This window comes from Manis javanica, chromosome 5, assembly GCF_040802235.1.
Source record: "Manis javanica isolate MJ-LG chromosome 5, MJ_LKY, whole genome shotgun sequence".
In the NCBI taxonomy this organism is placed as follows: Eukaryota; Metazoa; Chordata; class Mammalia; order Pholidota; family Manidae; genus Manis; species Manis javanica.
Genome location: NC_133160.1, coordinates 29,752,838 through 29,773,878, shown reverse-complemented (window position 1 = coordinate 29,773,878; position 21,041 = coordinate 29,752,838). Strand labels below are relative to the sequence as shown.

Genomic DNA, 21,041 nt, shown 5'->3' with positions numbered 1-21,041 from the left:
AAGCAAGGAAAAATTGAGCACCTACTGTGTTCCAGGTACAGGTTTACAGTCTTATACCTTAGAGCCCATTCAATACTCTCACAGTAACCAGGTGGAGATTTATTTTTTCTGCTTTAAAAAGAGATGAAAAGATTTTGGGAGATGTTTGACAGCTCTTGCTGAAGTTAAACATATGCCAAGAGTATCACTCAGCAACCATTCCTGGGTATATGTCTACCTGGAAACATGCAGCACAAATAATGTTCATTGTGGTTTTATTCCCAATAGGCAAACTTCTGAAGCAACCCAAATGTGCATCAGCAAGAAAATGGAAGTAAAACACATGCGTGCGCATCATTGAATAGTATACAGCAGTGAAAGAGAACAAACTACTGATGTATATACATGGGTGAATCTCACCAGGATGAATAGGCACTGTGGCAAACCAAGCTAAGCACAAAGAGTACATGCTGTCTGTTCCCATTCACAAAGTAAGGTCAGGTTCAAAAACAGGCAAAAAGTCATCTACATAAATAGAAATCATATCATTGGTTACCTCTGGGAGGTGTTGAGGGATAGGGTACAAGGGAGTCTTCTGGAGGAATGGAAATGTTCTGTATCTTGATGTAAGTGGCGTGTCCATGGCTTGCACATACGTAAAAATGCATCAGCTGTTCACTTAAGACTGTTACATGTTATGCTACAACTTAAAAAAGTAACCTTTACACTTACAAAATGTTATTATCACTCATCAACTTAACTAACTGTAAGAAAGCCAGCTCTGCCTTGTTTAGCCAAGACAGGGTAAATATTGACTGACTGAAGAATTACTCCTGCCTGCTACAAATCCAGTGACCTCCGATCTAATGCCTGCAGCAATAACACTGCGAGTCTTGGTTACTGGCTTCCAAATGCAGCTGTCATCTTGTCTTTGATGGACTTTTCAGGGCATTTAAAAAATACAGCTTCCTCAAAAACATGGTGAGATACTGTATTAATCCATTTGGGCTGCTGTAAACAAAAATACCATGACAGGGTGGCTTACACAACAAACATTTATTTCTCAGTTCTGGTGGCTGAGAAGTCCCGAGATTAAGGTCCCAGATTTGATGCCTGGTGAGGGCCCACTTCCTGGTTCATAGGCAGTCTTCTTGCTGTGTCCACACATGACAGAAGGAGCAAAGGAGGGCTCTGGGTTCTCTCAAGAGAGCACTAATTCCACTCATGAGGGCTTCACCCTTAGGACCTAATCACCTTCCAAGACCCCCACCTCCAAATACCATCATGTTGAGGATTAGTTTTCAATATATGAATGGGGGTGAGGGGCACAAACACTTTGTCTATAGCACATATAAGCCATTAGGATGGCTATAATAAAACAGACAGAAGATGACAATTGTTGGCAAGGATGTGGAGAAACTGGAACCCTTGTACATTGCTGGTGTAAATGTGAAATGGCGCAGTTGCTATGGAAGAGTGTGGCAGTTCCTCAAAAAAAAAAAAAAAGAATTATTGTATGATCCAGCAATTCTGCTTCTGGATACATACCCAAAGAAATGAAAGCAGAGACTTGAACAGATAACTATATGTTCACGTTCGTGGCAACATCAGTCACAATACCCAAAAGGCAGAAACAACCCAAATGCCCACCGATCAATGAGTGGATTAACAAAATGTGGCATATACATATGTGGAATATTATTTATCCTTAAAAATGAAGGAAGAAAAAAAAAGGAAGGAAATTCTAACACATACTGTAACATGGATGAACTCTGAATCAGTTATGTTAAGAGAAATAAGCCAGTCACAAAAGGGCAAGTATTGTATGATTCCACTTATGCGGGGTATCTAGAGTAATCAAATTCACAGGAACAGAAAGTAGAATGGTAGTTCACAGGGGTTGGGGGCAATGGAGAATGGAGAAGTAGTGTCTCAACGGTAGAGAGTTTCAGTTGGGGAAGTTCTGGAGATGAATGGTGGTAATGGATGCACAATGATATGAATTACTGAGTGCTACAGAATTGTTATATATGTATTTTACCACAATAAAAATCCTGGCTGAGGTGCTTTCCTGCCACCTTTGGCAGGGACCCAAAGGAAGACATAACTCACATCTATGGTATTTTTGCCAAAACTCATATCTGGAGCATACTATAAAGAAACATAAAACAAACTCAAAATGAGGGACATTCAACAGCTGACTTGTCCAGTACAGTAGCCACTTGCTACATGTAGCTATTTTATTTAAAATGAAATAAAATGTAAAATTCAGTTCCTCAGCCCCACCAGCCACATTTCAAATGCTATTTTCATGAGGCTAATGGCCATATCATATTGGATGGCACAGATATAGAACATTTCTATCATCAGAGTTAAGAAAAAGTTATATTGGACAGCACGGATCTACTGAGTAACTCTCCAAAGATGTCAAGAACATAAAAGACAAGGAGACACTGAGGAGCTGTTTCAGCTTACAGGAAAATAATGAGACATAACAACTGAGAGCAATATGGAATCCTGGGTTGGAGCCCAAAACAGAAAAAAGGATATCAATGGGACAAATGACAAATCTTACTAAGGCTTTTGGATTAATAATATCCTATCAGTGTTAGTTTTCTGGTTTTGATCATTGTACTGTGGTTATGTAACATGTACACATTTGTATTATTTTTGCAACTGTTTTGTAAATCTGAAATTATTTCAAAATGAAGAAGTAAAAGGTAGAATAAAATTGTAATATCACCTTTGGACCCTATCTAGCTGTATTATTTTATCTTTACTGTGGTTGCATCCCACCCAATTTCATGACTAGAATTCATTGATCATTGTCCATTTATTAGGAGAAGGGTGAGTCCAGAGAGTGGCCTATACACCAGGCTGCTCCCCATCCCCCAGTGAGGGCCTTGGAGCCCCCATCCGCAGTAAACCTCACCCCCAGGCAGGTGGCCCAAGCCCCCAGGCCACTGCTCCAAGAAGGACAGTGGCTCACATATGATACCTCAGCAACCACCAGCTCACATCTTGCCCCAGAGAGCAGTTAGGCCCAAAGAGAATGCCAGAGGGTGCCAAAAAGGGACATGTTCTCATGTCTGAGTCCTTTCAGGGAATTTTCCAAGGCTGAAAAACAAAACATAATCCCTTCTTTCAAATACATTTTTAAACTGTTATAGTCCTTAAACCATTTTGGTTTTTTTCACTGTTAATTTTATTACCAAAAAATTGAGATATGCTCAATTAAGCTGGAGGAAAATTATATGCTTTCATAGTTAATATAGGGAAAAATAGAAATGTTTGATGAAGAAAAACTAAAGCCATGCTCATAATGCCACCACCCAGGAGAAACTGCTGGTGACATTCTAGTGTCTCTTCTAGAATTTTCTTTTCTCTAATACAGGGCCTCTCAGTACTCTGCTTCCAAGAGTCTTGACCAGCCATATAAGATGACTCAAGCCATGATCTGGGACATAATAGGTCCAGTATGAGCCCACTTTACCTCTAAGGGGTCTCAGGAGGGGGCTTAGTCTACATTGTCCAGTGGGTCAGTCCCTGCTGCAGCCAGCTCCTCCAGGGCTGTCTAGCCACTGTGGTCAGCATGGTCTCCTGATCAGCCTGTGTTGCTGGTCATCCTCCACTCAGCGGCTGCCATCCTGCCCTTCTTTCCTGAGAACTACTGAAATAAGTCGCTAGGCAGCAGACATTTACTTGGGGTTTAGAGGAAAAATGGTTAAGGAATGCATGGGCAGGGCATGCTGCAAAGTTAGATTCAGAGTTTCTAAAGTTCATGGATCTCTCCAACACAGGAGCCTTCTCCCTGGTCACATCCCTCCATGGCCCCAGCTTCCTGTCACACTGCTGGTGCCCTGCTTGCTTTCAGCCTCTCTTGCGGTCTCTTGGCATAGGGCCCCTCCCCCAGGATCTGGAACTCAGTGCAGAAAACAGAAACTGCTGCAGGTATTTTGTGCATGGGTTTTGTTTCTTGAAACATAATTTACATTCAATGAAATATATCAGTCATAAATTGCAACTTGATTTTTATCTGAGTAAATAGCTGTGTAACCAGCACCTATATCAAGATCTATAATACTTCCATTTCCCCAGGAACTTCTCTTGTACTCCATCAATCTCCACCCCCAATCATTATTCTGATTCCATCATTATAGTTTAGTTTTGCTTGTTCTTCAGTTTAATGCAAATGGAATCATATAATAGGTACTGTGTCTGGTATCTTTCACCCAACATGTTTTTGACATCCACCTATGTTGCTGCATGTATCAGAAATTTGTTCTTTCATTGCTAAGCAGTATTCTATTATATAAATACAACACAATTTGTTTATTCATTCTATCTGTAATGGGATGTTTGGACTTTTCTGGTTCTGGGCTATTAGGAATAAAGCTCCTATGAATATTCACACATGTCTTTTTGTAGAGCCATGCCCTCATTTAAAAATTGCTGGGTAGGGTATGTTTAGCTTTAGTAGAAGCTTCCAAAGAATTCCTCAAAGTGGTTTCCACCTTACACTTCCACCAGCAGCATATTCATGATTCCAGATGATCCAAACAAGTCCTCTTCTTCACTAATACTTGACATGGTCAGTTTTTTTCACAGGAAAGAATTTAATATACGGTATTAATTGTTTAAAAAATGGTGAGGGGACAGCAGCTGCACAGAGCCTCCCGGCAGCCGCCCGGGCCAGAACCAGAGACCCCGTCGGCACGCAACTCCCAGCACAAGCCACTAGGGGTCGCTGTTCTCACAGGAGAGGAAGGCAACGAGCAAGCCAGAAGGGACTTGGTTCTCCCAGCTGACACACACGACAACGCCCCACGACTACCTCTATCGCCATGAAAAGGCAGAAGACTTTGATCCAGACCAGAATCACATAGACATCCCCTGAGAGGGAACCTGGGAAGATAGATTTAACCAATTTTCCTGAAAAAGAATTCAAAATAAAGGTCATAACCATGCTGATGGAGCTGCAGAGAAAAATACAAGCGCTAATGGATAAAGCTGGGAGGGGGAATACAGAAATAAAACAATCTCTGGAAGGACGTAAAAGCAGAATGGACGAGATGCAAGAAGCTGTTAATGGAATAGAAATCAGAGAACAGGAACACAGAGAAGCTGACACAGAGAGAGATAAAAGGATCTCCAGGAATGAAAGAATATTAAGAGAACTGTGTGACCAATCCAAAAGGAACAATATCCACATTATAGGGGTACCAGGAGAAAAAGAGAGAGAGAAAGGGATAGAAAGTGTCTTTGAAGAAATAATTGCTGAAAACTTCCCCAAACTGGGGGAGGAAATAGTCATTCAGACAATGGAAGCACACAGAACTCTGAACAGAAGGGATCCAAGGAGGACAACACCAAGACACATAATAATTAAAATGGCAAAGATCAAGGACAAGGAAAGAGTTTTAAAGGCAGCCAGAGAGAGAAAAAAGGTCACCCACAAAGGAAAACCCATCAGGCTATCATCAGACTTCTCAACAGAAACCTTACAGGCCAGAAGAGAATGGCATGATATATTTAATGCAATGAAACAGAAGGGCCTTGAACCAAGAATACGGTATCTAGCATGATTATCATTTAAATATGAAGGAGTAACTAAACAATTCCCAGACAAGCAAAAGTTGGGGGAATTTGCCTCCCACAAACCACCTCTACAGGGTATTTTGGAGGGACTGCTCTAGATGGGAGCACTCCTAAGGTTAAATAGATGTCACCAGAGAAAATAAAATCACAGCAAAGAAAGCAGACCAACCAAATACTAACTAAAGGCAAAAAATAAAATCAACTACCCTCAAAAGCAGTCAAAGGAAACACAAAAGAGCTCAAAATAAAACACCTAATATACAAAGAATGGAGGAGGAGGAATAAGAAGAGAGAAATAAAGAATCATCAGACTGTGTTTTAATAGCTCAATAAGCGAGTTAACTTAGACAGTAAGATACTAAAGAAGCTAACCTTGAACCTTTGGTAACCATGAATCTAAAGCCTGCAATGGCAATAAGTACACATCTTTCAATATTCACCCTAAATGTAAATGGACTGAATGCACCAATCAAAAGACACAGAATAATAGAATGGATGAAAAAGCAAGACCCATCAATATGCTGCTTACAAGACACTCACCTCAAAACCAAACACATGCACAGACTAAAAGTCAAGGGATGGAAAAAGATATTTCATGCAAAAACAAGGAGAAAGAAGCAGGTGCTGCAGTACTAGTATCAGACAAAACAGACTTCAAAACAAAGAAAGTAACAAGAGATAAAGAAGGACATTACATAATGATAAAGGGGTCAGTCCAACAAGAGGATATAACCATTATAAATATATATGCACCCAATACAAGGGCACCAACATATGTGAAACAAATACTAACAGAATTAAATGAGGAAATAGAATGCAATGCATTCATTTAAGGAGACTTCAACACACCATTCACTCCAAAGGACAGATCCACCAGACAGAAAATAAGGACACAGAGGCACTGAATAACACACTAGAACAGATGGACCTAGTAGACATCTATAGAACTCTACACCCAAAAGCACCAGGATACATATTCTTCTCAAGTGCACATGGAACTTTTTCCAGAATAGACCACATACGAGGCCACAAAAAAGAACCTCAGTAAATTCAAAAAGACTGAAATTCTACCAACCAACTTTTCAGACCCAAAGAAAGGTATAAAACTAGAAAATAAATTGTACAAAGAAAACAAAAAGGCTCACAAACACATGGAGGCTTAACAACATGCTCCTAAATAATCAATGGATCAACTACCAAATTAAAATAGAGATCAAGTAATATATGGAAACAAATGACAACAACACAAAGCCCCAACTTTTGTGGGATCCAGCGAAAGCAGTCTTAAGAAGACAGTATATAGCAATCCTGGCATATTTAAAGAACAACCCCAAATGAATAGTTTAATGTCACAAATATCGAAATTGGAAAAAAAAGAACAAATGAGGCCTAAAGTCAGCAGAAGGAGGGACATAATAAAGATCAGAGAAGAAATAAATAAAATTGAGAAGAATAAAACAATAGAAAAAATCAATGAAACCAAGAGCTGGTTCTTTGAGAAAATAAACAAAGTAGATAAGCCTCTAGCCAGACTTACTAAGAGAAAAAGAGAATCAACACACATCAACAGAATCAGAAACGAGAAAGGAAAAATCACGACAGACCCCATAGAAATACAAAAAATTATTAGAGAATACTATGAAAACGTATATGCTAACAAGTTGGAAAAACTAGAAGAAATGGACAACTTCTTAGAAAACTACAACCGTCCAAGACTGACCAAGGAAGAAACACAAAATCTAAACAAACCAATTACCAGCAAATTGAAGCAGAAATCAAAAAACTACCCAAGAACAACACCCCCAGGCCAGATGGTTTTACCTCGGAATTTTATCAGACACACAGAGAAGACATAATACCCATTCTCCTTAAAGTTTTCCAAAAATAGAAGAGGGAATACTCCCAAACTCATTCTATGAAGCCAACATCACCCTAATACCAAAACCAGGCAAAGACTCCACCAAAAAAGAAAATTACAGACCAATATCCCTGATGAACATGGATGAAAAAATACTCAACAAAATATTAGCAAACCGAATTCAAAAATACATCAAAAGGATCATACACCATGACTAAGTGGGATTCATCCCAGGGATGCGAGGATGGTACAACATTAAAAAATCCATCAACATCATTCACCACATAAACAAAAAGAAAGATAAAAACCACATGATCATCTCCATAGATGCTGAAAAAGCATTCGACAAAATTCAACATCCATTCATGATAAAAACTCTCAGCAAAATGGGTATACAGGGCATGTACATCAACAAAATAAAGGCCATATATGATAAGCCAACAGCCAACATCATACTGAACAGCGAGAGGCTGAAAGCTTTTCCTTTGAGATCCAGAACAAGACAGGGATGCCCACTCTCCCCACTGTTATTCAACATAGCACTGGAGGTCCTAGCCACTGCAATTAGACAAAACAAAGAAATACAAGGAATCCAAATCGGTAAAGAAGTTAAACTGTCACTATTTGCAGATGATATGATACTGTACATAAAAAACCCTAAAGACTCCACTCCAAAACTACTAGAACTGATATCGGAATACAACAAAGTTGCAGGATACAAAATTAACACACAGAAATCGGTAGCTTTCCTATACACTAACAATGAACTAATAGAAAGAAATCAGGAAAACAATTCCATTCACAATTGCATCAAAAAGAATAAAATACCTAGGAATAAACCTAACCAAGGAAGTGAAAGACCTATATCCTGAAAACTATAAGACACTCTTAAGAGAAATTAAAGAGGACTCTAACAAATGGAAAAGTCATCCCATGCTCTTGGCTGGGAAGAATTAATATTGTCAAAATGGCCATCCTGACAAGCAATATACAGATTTGATGCAATCCCTATCAAATTACCAACAACATTCTTCAATGAACTGGAACAAATAGTTCAAAAATTCATATGGAAACACCAAACACCCCGAATAGCCAAAGCAATCCTGAGAAGGAAGAATAAAGTGGGGGGGTTCTTGCTCCCCAACTTCAAGCTCTACTACAAAGACACAGTAATCAAGACAATTTGGTACTGGAACAAAAACAGAGCCACAGACCATTGGAACAGAACAGAGACTCCAGACATTAACCCAAACATATATGGTCAATTAATATATGACAAAGGAGCCATGGACATACAATGGGGAAATGACAGTCTCTTCAACAGATGGTGCTGGCAAAACTGGACAGCTACATGTAAGAGAATGAAACTGGATCACTGTCTAACCCCATACACAAAAGTAAATTTGAAATGGATTAGAGACCCAAATGTAAGTCATGAAACAATAAAACTCTTAGAAAAAAACATAGGCAAAAATCTCTTAGACATAAACATGAGGACTTCTTCATGAACATATCTCCCTGGGCAAGGGAAACAAAAGCAAAAATGAACAAGTGGGACTATATCAAGCTGAAAAGCTTCTGTACAGCAAAGGACACCATCAATGGAACAAAAAGGTATCCTACAGTATGGGAGAATATATTCATAAATGACACATCTGATAAAGGGTTGACATGCAAAATAATATAAAGAGCTCACGTACCTCAACAAACAAAATGTTAACAATCCAATTAAAAAATGGGCAGAGGAGCTGAACAGACAGTTCTCCAAAGAAGAAATTCAGATGGCCAACAGACAGATGAAAAGATGCTCCACATTGCTAGTCATCAGAGAAATACAAATTAAAACCACAACGAGATATCACCTCACACCAGTAAGGATCGCCACCATCCAAAAGACAAACAACAACAAATGTTGGCGAGGTTGTGGAGAAGGGGAACCCTCCTACACTGCTGGTGGAAATGTACATTAGTTCAACCATTGTGGAAAGCAGTACAGAGGTTCCTCAAAAAGCTCAAAATAGACATACCATTTGACCCAGGAATTCCACTTCTAGGAATTTACCCTAAGAATGCAGCAGCCCAGTTTGAAAAAGACAGATGCACCCCTATGTTTATCGCAGCAGTATTTACAATAGCTAAGAAATGGAAGCAACCTAAGTGTCCATCAGTAGATGAATGGATAAAGAAGATGTGGTACATATACACAATGGAATATTATTCAGCCATAAGAAGAAAACAAATTCTACCATTTGCAACAACATGGATGGAGCTAGAGGGTATTATGCTCAGTGAAATAAGCCTGGTGGAGAAAGACAAGTATCAAATGATTTCACTCATATGTGGAGTACAAGAACAAAGGAAAACTGAAGGAACAAAACAGCAGCAGAATCACAGAACCCAAGAATGGACTAACAGTTACCAAAGGGAAAGGGACTGGGGAGGATGGGTGGGAAGGGAGGGATAAGGGCAGGGAAAAAGAAAGGGGGCATTACAATTAGCATGTATAATGTAGCGGGGGGAATGGGGAGGGCTGTGCAACACAGTGAAGACAAGTAGTGATTCTACAGCATCTTACTGCACTGATGGACAGTGACTGTAATGGGGTGTGTGGGGGGACTTGGTGAAGGGGGGAGCCTAGTAAACATAATGTTCTTCATGTAATTGTAGATTAATGATAACAAAATAAAAATAAATAAATTAGTATCCTTTAAAGACTCCCACTCATCTCACAAGGCTGGTCCAGGAAGCTCTTCACTTCTCACTCTTCATTCCCAGATCCAATCACTCCCCAAATAGCACACAGGATTCACCTGGCTCTGGTGCCATCTGTGTGGTATCAGCCCATAAACCTAGAGGGCAGGTGGGGCGAGCCCTAATTCCCCCAAATCCATGGAGGCCCAGCCTCTGACCACTGCACCCTCCCTCAGCTTTTCACCCAGGCCTGCAGAGATCTGCCCCCCTGCAGGAGCAGACATCAGGGAGCATTGCATGGTGCCAGGCCCCAAACCCTCGGAGCCCTAGCCTGGACGTGACTACCTGCAGCTGAGCCGCCAGTTCCTCTGAGTCCTCAAACACCAGGCCATTTTCCTCATGTTTCACGAGTTCGTGTAAGCTGCGGAGAAAGAACAAAGGGAGGCCTAAGAGCTGCCTGGAGAAGAAAACAGAAGTCCGTGTGCCCACCGAGATCTGCACCCCACCCCCGACCCACAGGCTAAGTGAGGGCCAGGAACAGTCGGTCCTGTTTCAGTCAATCTGTTCTTAGATTTGGAGTGTGAATAAAAAAAAAAACTGGATGGATACACACTAAAAATCCAAACCTATTCTGGAAAGGAGAGGCAGTAAAAGGATTTGGACCTTTCCTGCTACACACTCTTATAAGAATATACTCAGTGAGTTCTACATTTCTGTCTGAATTCCACAGCAGAGAAATGAAGTAAAAGGCAGCCACCCTGGAGGGAGGCTCAGCACGCAAGGCTGGATAACCAGTGGAGATTGATCCCTATGTGTCCAGAGCTCAGGTCTGATATCCTGTGTGTCCCATTCAAAGGCTGGCTCTGAGCACCCGGCGGGGCCACTGTTTCTAGGGCCTCCTCTAACACTACCCTCTCCAATGCCCAGCTTTGCCAGGAAGAGTGGAGACAGGGAATTATGCTCATTTAACTAATTCAAATTGACCGTATAAGATTGACATCAGGGATAGAGGAAAATAAAAACCATGTGAATTGTGCAGGCAGGGCCAGGCACCAATTTATCCTGTGAACACGAGCCCCCCTTGAGCAGAGTACTAAGACACTACTTTCTGTTCAGCATGAGCTCTGTGGAAGTCAGCTCCTCAGTGGGGCACAGCCTACTCCCAAGAACCACAAAAGCTCCAAATGTCTAGGGCCACCTAGCTGTGTGGCATGGATGGGGAGGCAGCGACATTCCTGGAGCAATCCTGACTGCATTGATCCCTCCCTCCACCGCCCACCCCCAGGTGCTGAATGAGAACCTAACTCCCGGAAGATTCGGTTCTGCTCCTACCACTGGAAGTCCAGGGCACACACAGGCAGGCAGCACCTGAACATGTCCACCACCTTCATGGGCAGGTCCAGGCTGCTGGAGGATTTGTGCAGGCACACACCCAGGTCCACCGACCCTGCGGGGTGAGAGCAAGGGGCCGTCAGAGCGCTGGCCGTGCTTCCTGTGCACACAAATCCCCAAATAACTGGATCAACACCTTTGGTGGGAAGTAAGTACAAAATGGGTAATTGCGCCCCTAGCCCCACAAGTGGCTGGAATTGGCCAAGCAGCCTGGCACAGGGTGAATGCAGCTAATGGCATGGAGGCGGTTCCCAACTGCCATTCCTGGCCATTCAGCCCTATCTGAAAACTACCCACCTGACATTAGTATTTTTATTTAAACTAATTGCTCTTTTCTACTTAACCACAATGTATTTTAAAAGAATCCATAGCATTTACTGCTTAATGGGTTCAAAGTTTCTGCATGGGGTGATGAAAATGTTTTGGAAATAGTGGTGATGATTGCACAACACTGTGAATGCAACTAATGCCACTGAGCTGGATACACACTTAAAAATGGAATAATGGTTAAAACAGCTCATTTTGTTAGAAAAAGAACCCACAGCGGACCCAAGAGAGAGAACCAGCTGTCACTGTAAAAGTAAAGCCAAATAGACAACCTCACATCACAACACTGGCAGGAAAGTCCTGCCTACCAAGGGCTCCGGCCGCTGGAAGGTGAGGCCCTAGAAGTCACAGTGCAGCCAGCTGGCACTCCCCTCCCCAGAGTAATGAAGGTGGGAGGACGAGGGCGGAGGCTTCTTGCTGGGACGGTCAGCACTGTCTGTGCATCATCCCTGCACCTCCCAGACACTGCCCTCCCAGACTCAGGGAATGGGCCACAACCCAACACCCAGCCCTTCTGCCCAGATGGGTGGAAGAGCAAGACTAAATGGAGCACATGAGGCCAAACAAACGTAACCCTCTCAGAATCCCTGGGTGAACAGCTCCTGGGCCCACCAGGAATCAGCCTCATGGCCTGCAGTTCATCCAAGAGCTCCTCCAACAGGTTCCTGGAAGACGGATCTCCCTGCCCCAGATGGCCCCTAGAGCAGGGCCCAAGGTAGGGCTGAGGCCTGTATATGCATGGCCCTTGAGCTGAGAATGGTTTTTAATTTTTAAAGGGCTGTGAAAACAGACTATGAGATAGGCTGGTAAAATATTTACTACCTGGCCTCTTTCAGAAAAACTGTCTCCCTGCCCCAGGATCCCTTTTCAAATCTCAGCCCTTTTGCTGCAGGCCTCCTGCTGGACGCTGTTACCTGGAAGCAGGGAGTAGTCCTCAGCCTCCAGCCATGGTGTACAGACCTGGATGTGCTGGAAATGATTTTGGTCAATAAGACGGCTGTAATACTCCTTCAGAGGACCTTTGCCTTGCACAGAAAATACAAGTCACTGCACTGGGCCCATCTCTGTCCCCATCCCAACCCCAGGCCTGACAAGCCCCTGCAAGGGCATGAGCAGAAGGCCCACACCCAGGGGTGTGAGCCCTGACTACTGAGTCCACAGCCCTGCCCCCCAGGAACCTGTACCCAGCGGGCCTTGTGCTGGGGAGGTGGTCAGGATAAACCTGCCAGGCACCAGAGTGCCAACTGATACAGCTGCTCACATGTGCCGTCCTGTGCCCCAGCATGTGCAGTGGGCCCCCGGCTGCCCCCAGGAGCCACAAGGCCCAATGTGCAAGGTGGGGAAGCTGACCCAGGACCCTCCTCCTCCAGCCATACTCTGCTTCTCTCCACTGGCCTACTCTGGAAGCAGTTTTACATGGGACAATACATTCTTTCTTTAAAAAAAAAAAAAAGAGAGAGAAAGATACCTGGGAATCACTGCAGAACTGGAAAGCCCCAGGATGTCTGAGATCATGCTCTAAGAGATTCAACTAGACTCCATGCCCTGCATGAGGCCCCTCTGAGCCTCAGTTTCTCTCTCTGTCAAGCTGGTGTAGAAAACCCTACATCAGAGTGGTGGTGAGGAATAACGAGACAAGGAACATCATGTGCCTGACGTGGGGAAGGCAGTCCTCACAATAAAGGCAGGTGCCTTCTACCCACTTCACTAACCCCATTTAATACGGAACATGGATGGTCCCGTAACAGGTGGTACCTGTTATCACACAGACCAGAGAAGGAAGGCTTTCCCCATCCAGGATCAGCTGTTCAAACTCTGTGTTTAAAATGTTTAAAACAATAAAGGATAACCAGGATCATCTATTCAGACTCGGGGAGGGGGCAGCAGAGCTGAGGAGGGACACCACTCCTAATCACAGGTTCACTCTCCCGGAGGCAGTCCTTCAGATCTAGGGCTGGCCACCCAGTGACCCAAATGGGAATGCAGCTGCCACCTCCACCTCCCATGTCCTCAGGCTGGCCCACCCAGTGTTCTCGGGGTAGGAACATGCTGCAGAGGATGCCATGCAAGGCTGTGCAAGCACCTCACAGCTCATCAGCCCCTGACTAGCCCAGCTCTTGATCACGGCCACACACCTACTTTCTAATGCAGCCAGCAAGATGGAGAAGTCTTCATCTTCTATAAGAAAAGACAGCTGAGTGTCACAGGCCAGTTTTCAGATGCCTCTCCGAGCTCAGCCCTCCCCTTTCTCATTATATGGGGCACGAACTGCTAGGGCAAGGAGAACCTAGGCTCAGCCAGCCACGCAAATGAGCCCCAAGTGCACAGGAGGGTCCTGAGACCTGTCCAGCTCGTGCTGCTGAGCAACAGGGCTGGCCGCCCTCCAAGACGTGTCACCATCACACTCTGAGCATCCTGCTCCATGAAGGCTGACCTCTCCAAGGCCAGGTCCAAGGGTTCTGAGCTGATGGGGCAGACAAAGGCCGTGAGATGCCACAGAGCTGGCCCACGGGCCCCAGGACTGCCATCTCCCACCAGAGTAAGGCCCACAGGCTCCGAAGGTTGGTAGTGCGGCCACATCACAGTCACCAGGCCAACCCTACGCCCCGAGGCCTTGCTTCCTTTCTCTAAATATATGTCTTTGTTGCCAGGTGCTGAGGTCACAGCAGCAAACAAGACTCCTTAGGCCCTGCATTCTCAGGGCTTAGCCCCTGCATTCTCAGGGCTTAGCCCCTGCCTTCATGGGGCTTACTGTTCTTATCATTTCCTCACTTAGGATGAAGACACGATACCCAACTGGTCACTGAAAGCAGCAAACGACCAGCTGTGTGAAGAGCTGCACCAAGGGCCTCCTCTTAGCCAGTGAGACACCCCAGAGAACACACAGGTCCATAGACCTCGCCAGAGCCAGGAACCTACAAGCAGGAGGTAAGGATGCCCCCAGCTTAGCACAGGGCAAACGTTTCCTTAAAGGGCCAGAGACTAAATGCTTTAGGCTTTGGGGACATCCAGTCTCTGTTTCAAAACTCAGCTCTCCTGTTGTAGTACAAAAATAGCCATGGACACACATAAAATAAATGTGCTGCATTCCAGTAATACTTTATTTATGAAGATAGGAGGCGGGCCTGCATCCACTGTTTGCCAACCCCTGGATTAGTGGATTCCCATGTCTGCAGCAAGGAGACTGGGAGGTCAGACAGCAACAGGGAGACAGGGAAGAAACGCGACAGCAGCAAGCGCAAGAGAAGGCAGCTAATGCTTGAAGACACAGACCTACCAGGCTCTGAATACAGAGTAGGTTCAGCCCAGCTTCATGAAGAGCTGGTGTAGCAGGTCCAAGGGCATCTCTTTAAAGAAAGATGCTGGCTCGTCATAGATGGTCACAGCTCTGCAAGGAGATCATTTGAGAGACTCTAGGGAGGGGTGGAAAAGGCCTACAGAACACAAAGCCCAGGAGGATCCGGAAAATAAGGGTGCTTAGGGGATCCAAGACGATAGTAAGGAGGTTTAGAATTACCTGGGAACACACAGAGAGCTGTCCTAAGACTAAAACTGCGGGGACTGTCTGGCTGGCTGGGAAAGAAGCTCCAGCCTCCGTCCTTGGCTTCTCAAAACCAGTAATCATCTGCCAGGCCTCTGGGTATTTCTAGATGCCTCACCAACACGACAAGCAGGCACTGCAGCTGGGACGAACCATGCACGGACCCCTCGCCTCCCCAGGCCCCTACCTGATACCCCAGCTCTCTGCCAGATCTTCCCGCATCACGTTGGTCACACACAAGTTCAGGTGGGACAGGCATCCACAGATCTTCTCATACCTGCAAAGATGTTATCAGTAGTCAGCTGGGAATCCCAGCCTACGACGAGCATCTCTGCTACCACCCCGCAGTGTGACTCAGCACCTGCGGAGCTGGGGTCTAAATCAGGTGCCAGGCTGGGGTCTAAATCAGGTGCTGGTGAGGCACCTTCCCAGAGTCTGCATTCTCTGAGTTCCACCTGTACTATTTTTTCCTTCACATCTTTCTTTATGTCCTATCATCTTTCAGCTTCAACAGTTACTTTAAAAGGAAACCAAGTATCACTACAGAAGGGAAAATCCAGTCTCTCTTGCCACAAAAAGAAAAAATACAATAAAGACCTTATTAAATCTTAAACACACTGCACTGCTGACTGCAAAGGCCACGGGGCTCCATGCATTATAAGGGGAATTTAGCAAATGTTAGTTAACAACAGATTAGCTCCCAACTGAGACTCAAGCCCCTTCATGGGCAGAACTGAAAAAGAACTGGGGAAAGAGCAACTCAAGGTTAGGTAATGCTTCCGGTGCATCTCGGCCTGTTCCTCCCTGAGGCAGAGAAGGCTCTGGAACTGGACTGCCAAGGACTAAATTTTGGTCCTCACACTTAATAGCTGCATAATGGCTCTCAGCCTTGGTCAGCCTCGGTTTTCTAGGTTGTGAAGTATTTAGTAACTGTTTGTCGCCGCCATTACCACTGCCAGGGAAACGACCATCTGGGGGAAGGTGGCAGCTGGCCAGTGGCCTGAGGTCCACCGAGGGAGATGTAACACACTCGGGCTCAGAACACGAACAACTCTTCCCACTCCGTGTCCAACCTGCTCCCACAGGCCCTTCTCTCTCCCTGTCTTAGCTACAGTAGACTGTGGCCTGCGTCCCCATTGTCCAGCAGCAGCTCCCAGATTTTATTTGGGGATCTGTCTGGGTGCACCCAGCTCTTGCAGTTGAGCCCTTCCTCCAAGCCTGAGACAACGGGGTACTACAACAGCCCCCAACTCCACCCCAGCCTCAGCGGAGTCAGAGGACAGCAGGTGGGCATGAGCCAGTAAGAGAGGCATGCTATCTGCACTGAGCCTGAGGCAGGGGGATGAGAGCTAGGGGAGCTCCCCATCCCTGAGGAGCACCTCCAGGAGGCAGTGTGGAAAGAGATGACAGGGGTCCCAAATGACACCCTTTTGAGCTCAAAATCAGCCATTTCTCTGGACTTGCAATTTCATGCAAATTTATGTTTGCAAAAGTAAGAAAACAAACACCCTCCTTTACTTAGGCCTGTTTCTGTCACTTGTAATGAGCAGCAGCCTAACTGCTCAGCCTTGTACTTACCAAGGAGCACACGGAGAACCAGCTTCACTGAGACTCCGTGCTGACCCTTCATCCTAGGGCAGTTTGGGGAAAGTGTATGCACACTCCTCCCAGACACTCACCACTTGGCCAGCAGCACAAGGCAGTGGCGGGGGCCATGCCCCAGACCCATAATGGAGTAGCCATAGCTGTGCCAGTCAGTGACAAGCTTGCTCCAGCAGAGGCAGCCCACAAACCAGCAGATGGCAATGGCAGGCAAGTCCGGTGGGTTCTGAGAAAGAGAGGCTTGAATGAAAGGGAGGAAACCTGGGTCACTGTCAACAATAAACTGAGTGAAAATGGTTGCAACAAACTTGGCAAAGAGTTAATTATCTTCACAAAGCTCTGGATGATTGATAAGCAGAAGAAAGACCCTTCTTCCTCACCAAAAAATAAATAAAAATTGGCCAACCTGAGAAGTCCAGGATCATCAATAATCAAGGAGATGAATAATGGAACAAAGAGGTGCATGTTTTGTCTATTAGAATGCAAACTCTAAAACACCTAACCATAGCTGATGGTAGTAAGGACACAGGGGAAGAGGCATCCCCATTGCATGGGGGAAAAATTGACCCAAACTTACTCTAGGATTATCCAGCAATACACCAGAGCATTTTAAAAGTACATGAACACTGGCCAAGCACTTCAACCCACAGGAATTTACCCAAAGGAAGAAACTGCAAAAAAAGTATGTTCACTGATGCTCTTCACTGTACTATTTGTAAAAGTAAAAAAACAATCAGGACGTATCTGAGTGTACACTACGATGACACTAAATACACTAGGGTACATCACATAGTGGAATACAATGCAGCCAATGAAAAGAAGATGCTTCTATATGTTAATTAGCAGTTACAGTAAGAGTTTCAGAGTATGACTTCAGAATCTGACTGACTACCTGCTTCAAATCCTGACTCCAGCACTTCCAAGCTGTGTACAACGGGCTGCTTACAGAACTTTTCTGGGTCTAGTTTCCTCATTTCTAAAATGCAGGCAATACAAGAACCTGCTTCTTCAGATTACTATTAGGAATTAAATAAGTTAACATATGTGAAACACTTAGATTTGTAATAAATACAATGTAAGACTCTATAATACACAGAAAAATAGAACAGATGGGTCATCTAAAAAAAAATGGACAAATGACCATTAGCTTCTACTCATGTTTTCAGAAGTCGATATATACATGCAAATATGTAATCTATTTACCAATGAGTACATTTTTTAAAGGCTGGAAAGTAGAGAAAACTTAACAGTGGTTCTCACAGAGGGAGGTGACGCTGACATACCTGGAAAAAGATGTAGGCTTCTGGCTCCCAGCACATCAACTTTCACAGAAAGTGCACCGCCTGAAATACAACTTTGACTCCATATTGGAGAATGTGGGGCCCAACTGCAAGTCAAAAAACAGCCGTCACTACCAAATTTGGCAATTTGCAGATTCCACACACACATGCACTGATTCAAGGCCATCTGCAGTTGACTGCATCCTACCTGCAAGTCTCTGAAGTTCTGGCAAACTCACAATCTGAATTCTGTCACTCTGCAATAGCTCTTCGTGGTGTTTGGAGTCTGGAAAAAAATGTCCCCTTTAATGTATTGGACAGGGTGATCCTGTCCAAAGTCTGATGACCACCAACAGGCTGAATCATAGCATTTTGAAAAATAAGACTTTTCCAAACCTCTCTCTGTTCCTCAGCAATCAGAACACAGAACAACACCAGTTCCTATCTGGATTCCACTAGAATACCCCAGACAGGAGGGCCAAATCTTACCATCTTTATTTACTTAACACAATACCTGGCACTGCAAACTGACCTAGATTCCCTGCTTAGTGGATTTATCTCACCACAGAGAGAACCTTGGGAAGTCCTACTCCATTCCCTCACCCTGGGATAGGAGACTCTCAACAGGGACCAAGGGCAACCAGTGCTTCTGCCTGACAGAGAGGGTTGAGCTACCCTCTAAAGATGTCAACATGGAGGAAGATGGAGGAGCAGACACCCCTGCCGCTACACAGTGAGGGGAAAACCTGGACATAAGGTGCAAATAAAACATCTCTCTGCAGAATTCTGCACTGAACTTGAGGAATGCTGAGGAGACAAGTTATCCGCTCAGACACAGCCTGACAACAGGAGCCCCAACGAGACGTGGCCACTAGCACTGGCTCTACCGTCACACGCGCCTGATGCCAGTCTATCTGTCCACACACTAGGAGCATCGGTACTATGCAACGAGCTCACTTAGCTTAGCCAGTCCCGACACAGGGCAGGCGCTGTTCCCGGAGACCCACCCGGTAGAGGCTGGGCAGGAACCCGGCTCGCTCAATCTCGGAGAGCTGCCCAGAGGCGGGGAGAAAAGAGGGGCGTCAAAGCCACAGGGTCAGAGTCTGAGAGAGCAACCTCCCTCCTAGATCCCCGGGCACTCACTGCAGACCCCAGCCAGGGTCACGGAAAAGCCGCACTTGACCAACGACAGCGCGTGGTGATGCATGCAGGGGCTGCGGCCCACGTCGCCCAGGACCACGACCATCACGTGCCGGGCCGCGCCTCCGCGCTGCCTTTACGCAACCAGGAGCAGCAGCGGCAGAGAGACACGGACGTCGGCAGCAAAGCCACGCAGGAGGCCGCCATGTAGGGGGCCGGTCGCCGTCACGTAACCCTCCCCACGCAGGGCGCTCTGCGCAGCCGCAGACCGAGCCTCCGAGGGGTGGAAGGAAGCGGCGCTGGGGCTCGGTTCCCGCTGTGGGGGCCCGCGGAACCACGGAGGAGGCTGGGGGCCGAGAACCGCGAGTGCTTTAGGTAGTGAAATAAAGTGTTTACGATGTGGGGATCTAAGGACTTTTTTTTTCAAGTTTCGAAGATAACTCTCAAATACAGTGAAACAATTCAGATGAATCCGATAACCTAATGTTGAAAAAAGAGGACAAACGCAGGGTGCATAGTGGCTGGTTCCATTTAGTATATAAAATCAAAACTAGTCTTTGCTGTTAAAAGTCAGGAGAGCGACCGGCCTTGGAGGTCGGGGAGTGAGTGGGGGAGGGGGGCAGTGGGGAGCTGCCAGGGACTAGGGCTGGTCGTGAACCGTCTGGTAACGTGGGAAAATAGCAGCAACAGAAAACTTGTTCATTTTCCAGGATGCATGTTGTACTTGAATAAAACAAGAGAAAGGAAGGAAGAGAAAGGAAAAACAACAAGGAAGTAGAAACCACGGTTGGAAGTGTCCATAGTAGTAAGAGGGAGAATTTCTCAGACTTGCCCGTTTCGCCCCCCCAAAGCAGCCACACTGAAGAGTTCGTGTGTGTCCAGGAGGGCCTTCGGACCTTGGAGAGGGTCCGCCTGCCAAGAGAGAGCGAGAGCGTGTCGGTGGAGCCCTCTCCGCCCCCGCGCCCTGGGAGCCCCGCCAGAGCCTGCATCCGCCCGGCTCAGCCACTGCCCGCCGCCGGCTGCCCCCTTCGCTCACGCACGGGACGAAGAAACAAAAAGGGCACCTCCTGCCTTGGTGAGAGCCTGGGCAAGGCGGCACAGCTCCGGCGTGGTTCCCAGCGCCCCTGGAACCCAGCTCAGGACTTAGCACGTGTCTCATGCGCTTCTCACAGTAGCCCTGTGGCTCCGGTTTTACAGATAAGGACCCCGAATGTCACACCGTAAGTGAGGCAGCAGTTAAAGCTGAGCTGAAGAAGGGAAGGACAGTTGAGCAGATATGTACCCATGGGAGTGATGGGCAGACAGACACCGTGGGGTGCCTTATTATCCCCAGTTCCCAGCGAGACCTCTGCCTTTTGTTGCGTGGGTGTTGGGGCAGCGGGGTTGTGGAGGCTGGAAAACATGCCCTGCCCACTCAGTCCGCCCGCTGGAGGGAAGGGGTTGGGGTCTGAGACGTCGGCCTCCTGGGCTCCATGATCTTGGGCAAGTCAGTCTTGATCAGTTGGATTTACTGCTTGTAAGTTAAAGGAGACGTCACACTTCAGAAAGCCCCTCCTGCTCTGACGATCTAAGAGGCAGAGGACCAGGTGCCAGGAGTAAATGCCTGCCTTCGAAAGATGAAGTGCTGACCAGA

At 45.7% G+C, this 21,041-nt stretch overlaps 1 pseudogene; it reads right to left on the bottom strand.

Moving 5' to 3' along the window:
• Window positions 1-1,020: 1,020 nt before the first annotated feature.
• LOC108393860 (chitobiosyldiphosphodolichol beta-mannosyltransferase-like) lies at window positions 1,021-19,615 on the bottom strand (annotated as a pseudogene).
• Between the last annotated feature and the right edge of the window lie 1,426 nt (window positions 19,616-21,041).